The 13,273-nt window shown below is 39.0% G+C and overlaps 1 protein-coding gene across 5 annotated transcripts in view; it reads right to left on the bottom strand.

The window, feature by feature from the left end:
• The window catches only part of SGK3 (serum/glucocorticoid regulated kinase family member 3), a 138,623-nt gene that overhangs the window by 74,190 nt on the left and 51,160 nt on the right, over window positions 1–13,273 (bottom strand). For 4 of the 5 annotated variants that reach the window (XM_008706742.2, XM_008706744.2, XM_008706743.2 and 1 more), the window contains exon 1: window positions 2,071–2,213. The exons of the other annotated variant lie outside the window; for it this stretch is intronic. The gene's annotated coding sequence lies outside the window, so the exon portion shown is untranslated. Of the gene's footprint in view, window positions 1–2,070; window positions 2,214–13,273 lie in introns of those variants that run through there. 5 annotated transcript variants of the gene reach the window in all.

The following is a 13,273-nucleotide window of genomic DNA, read 5'->3' as shown; positions in this document are numbered from 1 at the left end:
CACAAATCTGACACCTTCTGGTACCAAGCATTGTTTCCAGGCACTTAGGATACAGCAGTGAACACAACTGGCAAGCACCACAGCCCTCATGGAACTTACCCTCTAATGGCAGACAAGAGATAATGAACAAGTAAATAAAGAGATAAATATATATTATAGGAAGAGTGGGGTTGTATGGAATTTTAATTAGGAGGGTCTGACTGAGATAGTTACATCTAAACAAATACCTGGAGGTAAGGGAGTGAACCACGCAAGGAGCCAGGAAAGTGTCAGCAACTAACACACCAATATCTTCAAATAGTTTCACTCTGTGATGCTTTTGAAGTTAGCAGCAATTGCAGTGTATCTCTTTGGTGACCCAGTCCTACTTCCTTGGGCTAGTATTCAGTGTTCCACTTCCTGGTTCTATCCTACCAGATCAAGAAAACTTCACCAATACACAGTGATAAAAAACTGCCTAGTAGGTCAATTTGTTTACACTGGCTGTTTATGTTCCCTACATGGGAGAAAAGGACTACATTTTAAAACAACAAAACCAAAGCACTGTTAGAACATGTTTGTACAAAGCTTAAGACAATCATCTTGTTCTCAAAGCAATCATTGATGTAGCAACTTTTGAGACTTGTGATTTAAATCAAAGGTGCTGAAGAATGATTATGAATCATGCAATTAAGCTAGCAAGGAGGATGCTGCAGAGAGAAAAACCATTCACAGCACCATAACACTGTCAAAAATAAAAACAGTACAATTATCAAAATCAGAAGTAATATCATTCTTTGATTTTATAACTTGTTGTTCAGCAGAGCGGAATTCTAGTCTAAACCATGCATTTTATTGGTTCTGGATCCTGGGGCCTCATCCTTATCTGTAAAGGGCAGCTACTATGATTTTTCAGATTCCTTTCAATTCCAAAATTCTATGTGGCTAGTTACGATTCCTATGATGTTTCATTTATTTACGTATTTGGAGACTCTGGTTTACCTCCTTTTGCAACAATAGCACAACTTGTAAGTTCTGTATAAAAGGGATAATGACCTTCTTTTAAACAAACCTAGGGGAGCCTGGGGTTTAAAATGAGGATACCCTCTCTGAAAGAGCTGCCTTTTTTCATCCCTCTTTTAGAACAGCCTTTAAGACTCTGAGGCCTCTGTATCATTTGAGAGTGGATTAGATTTGAAACCAGGTGAATGATCACATCTCTAGTAGGTGAGAAAAGTAATGAGACTTATCTGGTGGGATTCAGTCTCTGAAATTCCAATGGAATCCCCAAGCATTTCTAGCTAAACTCTGAGGAAAGGCTTTCCGGTGTTGACAGCTTTGAAGACTAATGCCCATCTAAATGCATAATAAAGAAAATAGCCAACGTTACTGCAGTGTATCTCTTTGGTGACTATTGTGGACTATGCGCCAGGCGGAATTAAGTACTGACTGCTTTAATCCTCATAACAATCCTGTAAGGATGGAACTATCATTACCCTTATTTTACATATGCAGAAACAAAGTCATAGAGAAATTAAGCGAATTGCCCAAGGTTTCACAATTAACAAGTAGATTCAAACCCAGGCACCCCAGCTTCAAAGACTCAGAGCTTAACCTCCACAATACATTGCCTATGCAAATCCTGGTGTCCTTGTTTAAATAACAGTCCCATTACCAGTCACACTCTTCTTGCAAACTGAATAACACGAAGTCAAAATAAAGCTACACTGCAAGTTTATTATCGAGTTTCTCCTCCAGTCCCGAACCACGAACTAGAAATGCATTTTAAAGAACATAAAATCTCAGTACCTGAGGTCTCTCGAGATTTAGGGAGGAGGTGTGTGGAGCAACGCAAATGTTTTCTGTCCCGGCGGTAATGCCGTGAACAAGTGCTGCAAAACTAGAGCCAGACCCCGTGTCTCCCTGCCTCTGGGGGTTCACGCCAGGAGGCCGCCCATCCGCACCACGCGCTCCTACTAAGCACGGAAGTGGCCCAGGGGCCGGTCCAACCAAACCACACCTGGTTCCAACGCGCCCGCGAGGGTTCCTTCACCTGGCTCTCGCGGCGCCCAAACCCCTCCCCGTACTTACCTTCGGGAACCCTCGCCCGACGCATAGCGAGCGGGAAACGCCACCACAGCTGCGCCACACTCTACCGGCCTCGGTGCCGCGCCTCCCACCCTCAGCGGGGCCCACCACCACCACCCTCCTCTCCGTGGCCCGACCTCCTGACTCCGCCCCTCGCAGCAGGCCCCGCCCACACCAGTCAACGGAACCGCTCGGCCACCAGCCCCGCCCAAGGCTAGGGGCGGGGCTTATGCTCACTCAGCTCCGCCCCTCACTCGCTAAAAGGCCGTGGACCCGAGAGAAGCTGCCGGGTGGATGCAGTCGGGTGGCCCTAAATAAATAAAGCGGGGAGGGCGTGGGGGTGCTTGACTCCCGAGGGAGGAAGTGCGGGACGCAGGCAGAGAGAACGGGGAAAGAGAGACAGCCATGTGGCAAGATGAGGAAAGAGGCTTGGGAGGGGAAAGAGAAGGCGCTCTCCCCAGGTTCCACCTGAGGCATCTTAAAGCAACGGAGTTCACTTATTCAGCGCATTAGCTAATCTCATTCTCCTCGGGCAGGGTAGGACTCACGAATTCAGGGTTCCATGCATGAGAAGTCATACGACTAGGGTTTAGAGGGGCAAAGAAAGAAAGCAAATCCTTTACTGATCTCCACCACACATCCTCGTTTTTCAATTTAAAAATTCTGGAAAGGACTCTCAGTAGGAATCCCTTCAGACTTACTCATTCCTTCTCCTGTCAAATAGCTCAAGCACTTTGCAAGAGAGCAGACTCATTTCACCCAGGCCGAGTCTGGCATCAATGCCCAGTCTGGCATTAATTACTTCTGAGTGGTTTTTTCACTCAGAAGGAATTATTTTAACTATTAATTTATTTGATTTTTGAAGGTGAAAAACTATTTGAGGAATCAAGTCAAACACTAATTGAATTATAGTGGGGAAACACAAGGCTCAATTTGCTAACAAGCAGTATTTGCTGGAAGAATTTCAGAAAACAGTGCCAAGAGGCCAGCCTAGCTGTGTGGCCCTAAGGGAAGTCACAATATCTGAAGCCCCAGATCTGCTTATCTGTAAAATGAAGAGATTAGGCCAGGTGACCTCATGACCTCTAAATGCCCTTCCAAACTCCATTTCATTCTGCTAGGCTCAACAATTAAGGGCAAAGGACCATAGGGAAAGTGCTGTCCAGTTAGGAACCACACAGAGAAATTGGGAATTTTTAGAAAAAGCTTCAGGGATTTCTGGCATCACTTCATTCAAGCTCTCCTTTCTGACTTTTCTATTTGCACTTGTCCTAGCTCAAAACCTCTGACTCTTCCCTCTCAATCCTCACATTTGGTCACCAGGTCCTTGGCTTTTTCCATTACAGAGTCTCTTCAGTGAACCTTCTCATTTTCACTGCCATCTCTGTATAAAGCACAAAATCAAAGAACTCACCTATCTTTTCCACCTGATCTCTAACTACTCTGGACAGACTGTTTCCTCACTGTACAGTATCCACGACATACAGTCAACATTCCCGCCACTGAACGTTTATATCCACTGCTTCCCAGTTCAGAATACTTCTTAATCCTAGCTACCTGTTTTCATATTATGATAGATCAGCTCAGGGACCTCTCTGTCCAATATAATGCTATAACACTTAGTATCTGTACCAATCAGTGTGGCACTTAGCAGGCCTACCTTGTTTTGTTTTTTCTGTTATTTATATTTATGTCCAAAGCTAAACTGTAAGCTCCTTACTGGGTAACCCTGAGCCCCAGTCAGTTAAGGAAGAAAAAGCTATTTCCAGTATCTCAAAAGCCTTAGAGAAATTACATATTCATCTACAATCAGGCTGTTCAAATTACCTATAACAGCAAAATTCTGTGTTTTTTTAATTAAAAAAATTTATATTTTTATTTTTTAAGTAATCTCTATACCCAATGTGGTGCTCAGACTCACAACCGCAAGATAAGAGTCACATGCTCCACTGATTGAGCCAGCCAGGAGTTCCAGGATTCTCTGCTTTTACCTGAAATTATATGACACTGAAATAACACCAATTACTTCATGTTAACCAAAGCTCTCATGGACAGTTAGATGCAACTGATTTTAAAAAGAGGGAAAACAGGAGTGCCTGGCTGGCTCCGTCAGTAGAGCACGTGACTCTTGATCTTGGTCGGGGTCTTGAGTTCAAGAGTTCAAGTCTCACGTTGGCTGTAGGGATTACTTAAAAAAAAGAAGAAGAAGAAAACAAAAGGGAAAATAGGGGCCCCTGGGTGGCTCAGTCGTTAAGCGTCTGCCTTCGGCTCAGGGCGTGATCCCAGAGTCCTGGGATCAAGCCCCACATCAGGCTCATCCTCTCCTGCTCCCCCTGCCTGTGTTCCCTCTCTCGCTAGCTGTCTCTCTGTATCAAATAAATAAATAAAATCTTAAAAAAAAAAAAAAAGAAAAGGGAAAATAAATTACTATTAAATAAGACTTGTTTTGAAGACAAATCTATGAGATTCACATAGGTACATAAAAGTAAATAGTAGCCTACCCATTCTTTTGTCTCCCCATTGCCAAAACAAGTGACATACCCATAGTAAGTGCTTATGAATATATTCATTAGTCAAAGATATTTTCAGCTTTCCTTAAGCCCTCTCTCTCCTTTGATTTAATTAAAATACTGGTCTTTTCTTTTCATGCAAATAAGACTGTAAGAGTTTCCCTTCACTTTCAAATAAATTCTTAAGAATAAGATAAACACGAATCACACAGCACTTCTCCGAGTTGGACTAGGAAAGGTTTTTACTGTCCAAGACATAAACCCTCAAATCACGGTAAATTGCCTATGTTAGAGGGCCCTACATACCACTAACACCTTTAGAAAGTAAATTTTCCTTAATTGCAGCCCAGATGACAAAAGTAGAAGCAGAACCAATTTGCAGAATGACTACCAAGTAAGAGTGAAAACTGATTTGCAATCTATCAATGGCCCCTTGTGTTTTGAAAATGTCACTGGCATGTTTAAAGGAGGCCCCAGAGCTCTGAAGTCTGGCCCAAACAATCTACAAACCACTACTCACAGCAAACCTTTATAATATTCTGGATGTTTAAAAAGCATTAAATAGGCAGATTAAACAACAGTCACACTTCATTTTACAGACTGGTTTTACCAGAGGCTACTGGTTATAGACTCTTGGAATGTTTCTCTTCCTCTTCTAAAAATGTGAAGTAACTATTAAGATTAGAGCCTTAGGGGAACTTCTGAATCTGGCCAAGATGTAGTAACAAGTACCATATTTACTCTCCCACCTGAACCAACAACAACAAAATGAAGCCAGACAAAATATATAAAACAACAGTTTTCAAGATGGATATCAGGCAATGAAGGAGACTGCCTCAGAGATGGGAAATGAACAAGATTTGCCCCAGCTTATCACCTTCAGAGAACTTACGGGCCATGGCAGAACAAGAGGGAAAGGCAAGAGCTGTGAGACCAGGGAGAACAAGACAGCTAGAGTTCACAACTCAGATATGGAAACCAGGTAACAACACAGAGAATCCCAGAGATCTGCAGAGGGTCTTCCTTGAGAATTCAGCAGTGCTGATCAGTGTATGCCTGTACTCAAGTTCATGGAAAGAATAAGCCATCTCAAAGCATTAAAAGGAAAAGTACTGGGCACTCACAGAGGGCCAGGAATAGTGGCTATTCACACCAGGCCAACTAGAAACCTCCCAATTCAAAGAGATAGAGTCCTTAGAAGGGTCTTGCCTTAGTATTGGAGAGTAATTAGCCCTAGACTAAATGCTGCTTGGGTGCTGCCAAAAAATAAAAAGATCCAAAAGGATCTAACTATCTTAAAGTTATTTAACTGCATCTCAAATTAAATTTCAGGCGTGTTTATAGAAATACAAAAATATTCAGCACCCAACAAGCTAAAATTCACAACATCTGCCATTCAATCAGATATAACAAGGCATGTAAAGAAACAAAAATATGACCCATAACGAGAAGGAAAACCAATCACTGAAACTAACAACTGACATAGACATTAGCATTAGCAGACAAGAACATTAAAACAGTTATTATAATGGTAATATATTCAAAAAATTAAGTAGAGACAAGGAAGGTATAAAAATTTTCTTAAATCCAATTTAGAGATGAAAACCATCTCTATGGTGAAAAATACACTGGATGGGATTAATGGAAGAATAGATAGTGCAGAAGAAAGGATTAGTGAACTTGAAGACACACGATATAAAATTTCCAAGATGAATTGTAGAGAGAAAATGGAATTAAAAAGAGAATCAATAAGCTATGGGAAACCTTTAAGCAGGTTAACATACTTGTAGTTAGAGTCCATGAAGGAGAGGATAAAGGAGGGCTGGGGAAAGAAGATCAGAATAGACATTTGAAGAAATATGACTGACATTTCAAAATTTGATGAAAATTATAAACTCACAGGTCTCACAAGCTTGATGAATCCAAATGCCAGAAACACAAAGAAAACTACAACAAGATATTTCATAATACAATTACTAAAAACCAGTGATAAACCAAAAAATCTTAACAGCATCCAGTCAAAAAAAAGGACATGCTATATATGGAGAAACAAGAGTAAAGATGACAGATTTCTTGTCAGAAACAGTGCAAGAAAAAGACAATGGAGCAACATCTTTAAAGTACTGAACAAAAAAGCTGTAAACCTAGAATTCTATACTCACCAAAAAATATCTTTAAAAACTCGAGACAATATAAAGATTTTTTTCAGATGCACAGAAACTGAAAGACCATAACAAAAAGACTTGCACTATAAGAAATGTTAAAGGGACTCCATCAGACAGACAGAAAATGACTCCAGATTTCTAGAAATATACACTATGAATGAAGAACAATGGAAATAGTAACAAGAGACATGTTGGGTTTTTTTTACAACTTGAATCTTTGAAAAGATAATAACTGTTTAAAACAACAATAGTCATCATTCATTGTGGGTTTTATAGCTTATATATAAGCAAGTAAAATGTATGACAACAATAGCATTAAGGTTGGGAGGAGAGACATGGAAGTATATTATTGAAAAGTATATTGTATAATTAAGTGTAAGCATTCTACAAGTGATACAGCATAATTCAACTGAAGATAGACTACGATAAAGTAGTATGCTCAAACCCCAAAATAAGGTAGAAAAAGAGGAAAGACGACACAAAGAACAGATAAGACAAATAGAAAACAAGTAAGAAGAGGACAGATATAAACTTAACTCATATCAATAATAATATTAAAAGCAATGGTCAAAACAACACAATTAAAATCTGTCTTACTGGATAAATAAAACAAGACCCAACTATATTTCATCTACAAAAAACTATACTTCAAATATGCAGACAAAAATAGGTTAAAAGTAAAAGGATGGAAAAAGATATACCATGCTAACACTAGTCAAAAGAAAGCTGGAGCAGCTATAATAATATCACATAAAGTAGATTTCAGAGCGAATAATATTACCAGGGAAGAGAAGGTCATTTCATAATTATGAAAAGGCCAATTCATCTTGAGGACATAAAAGTCCTAACATTTATGGGGGCGCCTGGGTGGCTCAGTTGGTTAAGTGTCTGCCTTCAACTCAGGTCATGATCCCCAGGTCCTAGGATCAAGCCCCACATGGAGCTCTCTGCTCAGTGGGGAGCCTGCTTCTCCCTCTCCTCTGCCCCTTCCCTTGCTTGTGTGTGTTCTCTCTCTCTATCAAATGAATAAATAAAATCTTTTTTCTTAAAAGTCCTAATCATTTATGTATCTAATAACAGAGCTTCAAAATAAATGAGAAAGAAAACTGAAACAACTTGAAGGAAAAATAAGCATATCCTATTTTTAGAGGTTTTAAAAACTCTCTCATAATAATAGCGCAAGTAGAAACAAAATCAGCAAGGGTATTGTCTTAATCAGTTTGGGTTGCCATAACAAAATACCACAGACTGTGCAGCTTATAAACAACTGAAGTTTAATTTTCATAGGTTCTGGAGACTGGAAGTCAGAGACCAGGGGGCCAGCATGGTTGAGTGAGGGCCCTCTTCCTGGTCTATGGCCAGCATCTTCTCTGTGTCCTCACCTGATAGAAGGGAATAAGAAGTTCTGTGGGATCTCTTTTGTAAGAGTACTAATCCTATTTATGAGGGCTCCACCTTCATGACCTAATTACCTCCCAAAGGCCCCACCTACTAATACTATCACCTTTGGAGGTGAAGATTTCCACATATGAATTTGAAGGTAGACACAAACATTCAGACCATAGTAGATATAAAAGACCTAAACAATACCATTAACCGTCTTAACCTAATTGACATTTATAGATCACTACAAGACACAAGAATGTAATTCTTTTCAAGTATACACAAGATATTTACCAAGATAGACCATATACTGAGCCACAAGACAACTTTCAATAAACTTATAAGGATTTAAAGCATACAAAGTATGTTCTCTAACTACAATGAAATTAAATTAGAAATCAATAGCAGAATAACATCTGGAAAATCTCCAAATATTTGAAATCAATATATAATTCTAAGTAACCCATGGGTCAAAGAAGAAATCAAAAGGAAAATTAGAAAACATTTTGCACTGAAAGAAAATTAAAACATGACATATCAAAATTTGTGGATGGCACTAAAGCAGTACTTACGGGGTAATACCCATAACGAAAAAAGAAAGTTCTCAAATCAGTGACCTCAGTTTCTACCTTACTAAACAAAGGGAGCAAATTAAACCAAAGTATTATGCAAAGAAAGAAAGTAATAAAGATCAGAGTACAAACAATGAAAGAGAAAAGAGAAAAATCAATGAGACCAAGAGTTGATTAAAAAAAAAATCAAATTGCTAAACCAGACTACTCAGCATACACACAAAAAGACTGAGAAGGACACATGGGTGGCTCAGGCTTAACTGTAAGCCTCCAACTCTTGATTTCTGCTCAGGTCATGATTTCAGGGTCCTGGGATTGAGCCCCACCTCAGGCTCCGTGCTCAGCATGGAGTCTGCTTCCCCCTCTCCCTCTGCTCCTCCCCCACCCAGGCTCACTCACACACTCTCTCTCTCTCTCCCCCCTAAATAAATAAATAAATAAATAAATAAATAAATAAATAAATAAAATAAAATCTTACAAAAATAATAAAAGGGGAGTGCTTGGGTGGCTCAGTCGGTGGAGCGTCTGCCTTTGGGTCAGGTCATGATCTTGGGGTTCTGGGATGGAGCCCCAACCTTGGGGGGGGGTCCTTGCTCATCAGGGGGTCTGCTTCTCCCTCTCCCTTTGCCCCTCCCCCCTGCCCATGCTCACACTCTCACTCACTCTCTCTCAAATAAATAAATAAAATCTTTTAAAATAAAGGGGAGGGAGCGTGCCTGGGTGGCTTAGTCGGTTAAAGGTTCAACTCTTGATCTCAGGGTTGTAAGTTCAAGCCCTTCATTGGGCTCTACACTGGGGGCGGAACCTACTTAAAAATAAATAAATAAATAAATAGCTGTTCTTCATTGAGGCCTTTCCTATATAAAATAGGCCTTCCTCTGTTATCTCTATAATAGTAGCTTGTTCATTTTCTTCATAGCACTGCAATCACAATTTGCTCTTTATTTCACTGTTTACTGTTCCCCTGTTTCTGCCCCATTAGAATTCAAGCTCCATGAAAGCAAAATAACATATCCATCTTGTTTACCATAGCATCTGCATGGCCTGGGGCATATAACAATAGGGTGCAAATCATTAAATGAATGGACGAATTTCTTCAGTCCCTTCAAGTCTGCCTCTACAGCCTGTCTGGCATTTGTCCTTTTCCTTCACTCTGACAATATAGGTCTGAGCCATTCTGTTGTGCTAACCTTTTTAATGGTCTCCCAGACTCCTCTCTTTTCCTTTTCCTGTCCATATTGTAGAATGTTGTCTAAGACAATTCAATTCTAGTCACATCATCTTCTCTGTTCAAATCCTGTGATAATTTTAATGCAAACTTTATCAAAATTCTAACAGCCTTGTTTTGCAGAAATGATCCTCAAATTCATATAGAATTGCAAAGGGCCCTACAATATTGAGAAAGAGCAAGGTCTCATACTTTCTGATTTCAAAACTTACCACAAAGTTATAGTAATGAAATTAGTATAATACCTGCACAAGGATAGGCTTATAAACCACTGTGATAGAATTGAGTCCATAAATAAGCCCATATATCTATGGCCAACTAATTTTCAACAAGGGTGCTAAGGTCATTCAATGGGGAAAAGATAGTCTCTTCAAATAGTGGTTGGCCAACTGGGTATCCACATGTGAAAAAATGAAGTTGGATTCCTACCTCACACTCTATATAAAAACTAACTCAAGATTGATTAATGACCTAAATATAAGAGTTAAAACTATAAAAATCTTATATGAAAACATAGAGATGAATATTCATGACCCTGGATTTGACAATGATTTTAGATATGACACTATAAGTATGAGCAACAATAACAAAATGGATAAATTGTACTTCATAAAAAATTAAAATTAAAAACCTTTGTGAATCAAAGATTATTATCAAGAAAGTAAAAAGACAACCCATGGAGTGGGAGAAAATATTTGCAAATCATATATTTGAAGAGTCTAGCATCAAGAATATACAAAGAACTTGTACAATTCAACAAAAAGATAAATAACACAATTAAAAGGTGGGCAAAAGACCTGAATAGACATTTCTCCAAAGAAGATATATAAACAGCCAACAAGCATATGAAAAGATGTTCAACATCATTAGTCATCAGGAAAATGCAAATCAAAACCACAGAGATACCATGTCACACATACTAGGATGGTAGTAATAATAAAAGAGTGGAAACCAAGTATTGGTGAAGATGTGGAGAAACTGGAGCCTTGTATATTGTTGGTAGGAATGTAAAATGGCACAACTACTGTAGAAAAAGTTTGTCAGTTACTCAGAAAGCTAAACATAGAATTGCCATATGACCCGGCAATTCCACACCTAGATATATACCCCAAACAACTGAATACTTGTGCCTAAATAAATATTTACATGTACATGTTAATAGCTACCCTATTTACAATAGCCAAAAGATGGAAACAACCAAATGTCCATCAAGAGATGAATGGATAAACAAATTGTGTTATAAATATTCAACAGAATATTATTCAGCCATAAAAAGTAATGCAGCAGGCAGAGGAAGAAGCAGGCTCTCCACTGAGTAAGGAGCCTGACATGGGGCTCGATCCCAGGACCCTGGGATCATGACCTGAGCCGAAGGCAGATGCTTAACCAACTGAAACACCCAGCTGCCCGAAAAGTAATGAAGTACTGATATATGTTACAATGTGGATGAACCTCAAAACATTATGCTAAGTGAAAGAAGTCAGACACAAGGGGGCACATCCTGAATAAATTCACTACTTGGAATAGTTAGATGCACAGAAACACTATGGCAGATTGGTAGTTGCCAAGAGCTGGGGCAGTGAGGGAATGGGAAATTACAGCTTAATGGACATTGGGTTTAATTTGGGGTGAAGAAAATGTTTGAAACTAGATAGAAGTAGTAGCTGCACAACATTGTAAATATACTAAAAGTCACTGAGTTCTTCATTTTAAAATGGTTAATTTTATGTTGTGTGAATGCCACCTTAATTTTGTGGAAAACACCTTAACAATATCCCACTGATGGCTAATTAAGATCTTAGCAGCCTAGCCGCCTAGAGCCTTCATATCTGACCATTACATAACCCTACTTCCCCCGCATTCCCCCCATTTTCCGAGCAAAACAAGCCCTTTCCTTTACATGCAACACAGAACCTCATTTCTCTACATGCATAAGTCCTGTTCTTCTTTCAGGGAATTATTCAAATACAAGCTCCCTCAAGAGTTTTTTTCTCAATCTTTACTCTTTCCCGCAAGCTTCTATGAGCATTTTATCTGTACTTCTTGCTTTCTACCTCAGAGTTATTTGTTTGTTTGTCCTCTATTAGTCAATAATTGTCAGCAAGATACATACGTGATTCATCCTATTATTCCCAGGGTCCTTAGGATATTCTTACACAGAATATTGAAAGAAACAGATTAATAAAAAATAAATTTCTGCAGTAACTTTCAAGAGTGATTTGTAGTTTCTAGAATATAGATCCTTTACGTCTCTGGTTAAGTTAATTCCGAGATAACATATGATTTTTTGGTGCTATTGTAAATGGGATGGATTCCCTAATTTCTCTTTCTTCAGTCTCATTGTTTGTGTATAGAAATGCAACTGATTTCTGAGCATTGATTTTGTATCCCGCCACATTACTGAATTGCTCTATAACTTCTAGTAGTTTGGGGGTGGAGTCTTTTGGGTTTTCCATATACAGTATCATGTCATCTGCGAAGAGAGACAGTTTGACTTCTTTGCCGATTTCAATACCATTTAGCCCTTTTTGTTGTCTGATTGCTGTTGCAAGGACTTCTAGTACTATGTTGAATAATAATGGCGAGAGTGGGCATCCTTGTCGTGTTCCTGATCTTAAGGGAAAGGCTTCCAGCTTTTCCCCATTGCAAATGATATTTGCTGTAGGCTTTTCATACAAGGCTTTTATGAAATTGAGGAATGTACCCTCTATCCCTACACTCTGAAGGGTTTTAATCAGGAAAGGATGCTGTATTTTGTCAAATGCTTTTTCTGCATCAGTTGAGAGGGTCATATTGTTCTTGACTCTTTTCTTGTTGATATGATCTGTCACACTGATCAATTTGCGAATGTTGAACCACCCTTGCATCCCAGGGATGAATCCCACTTGGTCATGATGGATAATCCTTTTAATGTACTGTTGGATCCTATTAGCTAGGATCTTGTTGAGACTTCAGAAGAATAGGTATTATTTCTTCTTTGAATGTTTGCTAGAATTCCCCAGGGAATCCGTCAGGCCCTGGACTGTTGTTCTTTAGGAGGTTTTTTATCACTGCTTCAATCTCTTCAGAATAAATCGGTCTGTTTAAATAATCAATTTCTTCCTGTTTCAGTCTTGGTAATTTATAGGTTTCCAGGAAGGCCTCCATCTCTTCCAGATTACTTAATTTATTGGCATAAAGCTGTTAATAAAAGTTTCTAATAATCCTTCCAATTTCATTGGTGTTGGCTGAGACCTCTCCTTTTTCATTCATAATTTTAATAATTTGGGTCATTTCTCTTTTCTCTTGGATAAGTCTTGCTAGTGGTCTGTCAATTTTATTGATTCTCTCAAAGAACCAGCTTCTAGT

Source organism: Ursus maritimus, unplaced genomic scaffold (genome assembly GCF_017311325.1).
Source record: "Ursus maritimus isolate PB19 unplaced genomic scaffold, ASM1731132v1 scaffold_9, whole genome shotgun sequence".
Lineage (NCBI taxonomy): Eukaryota > Metazoa > Chordata > Mammalia > Carnivora > Ursidae > Ursus > Ursus maritimus.
The sequence above is the reverse complement of the archived record's forward strand: the minus strand, read 5'-3'. Positions and strand labels throughout refer to the sequence as shown.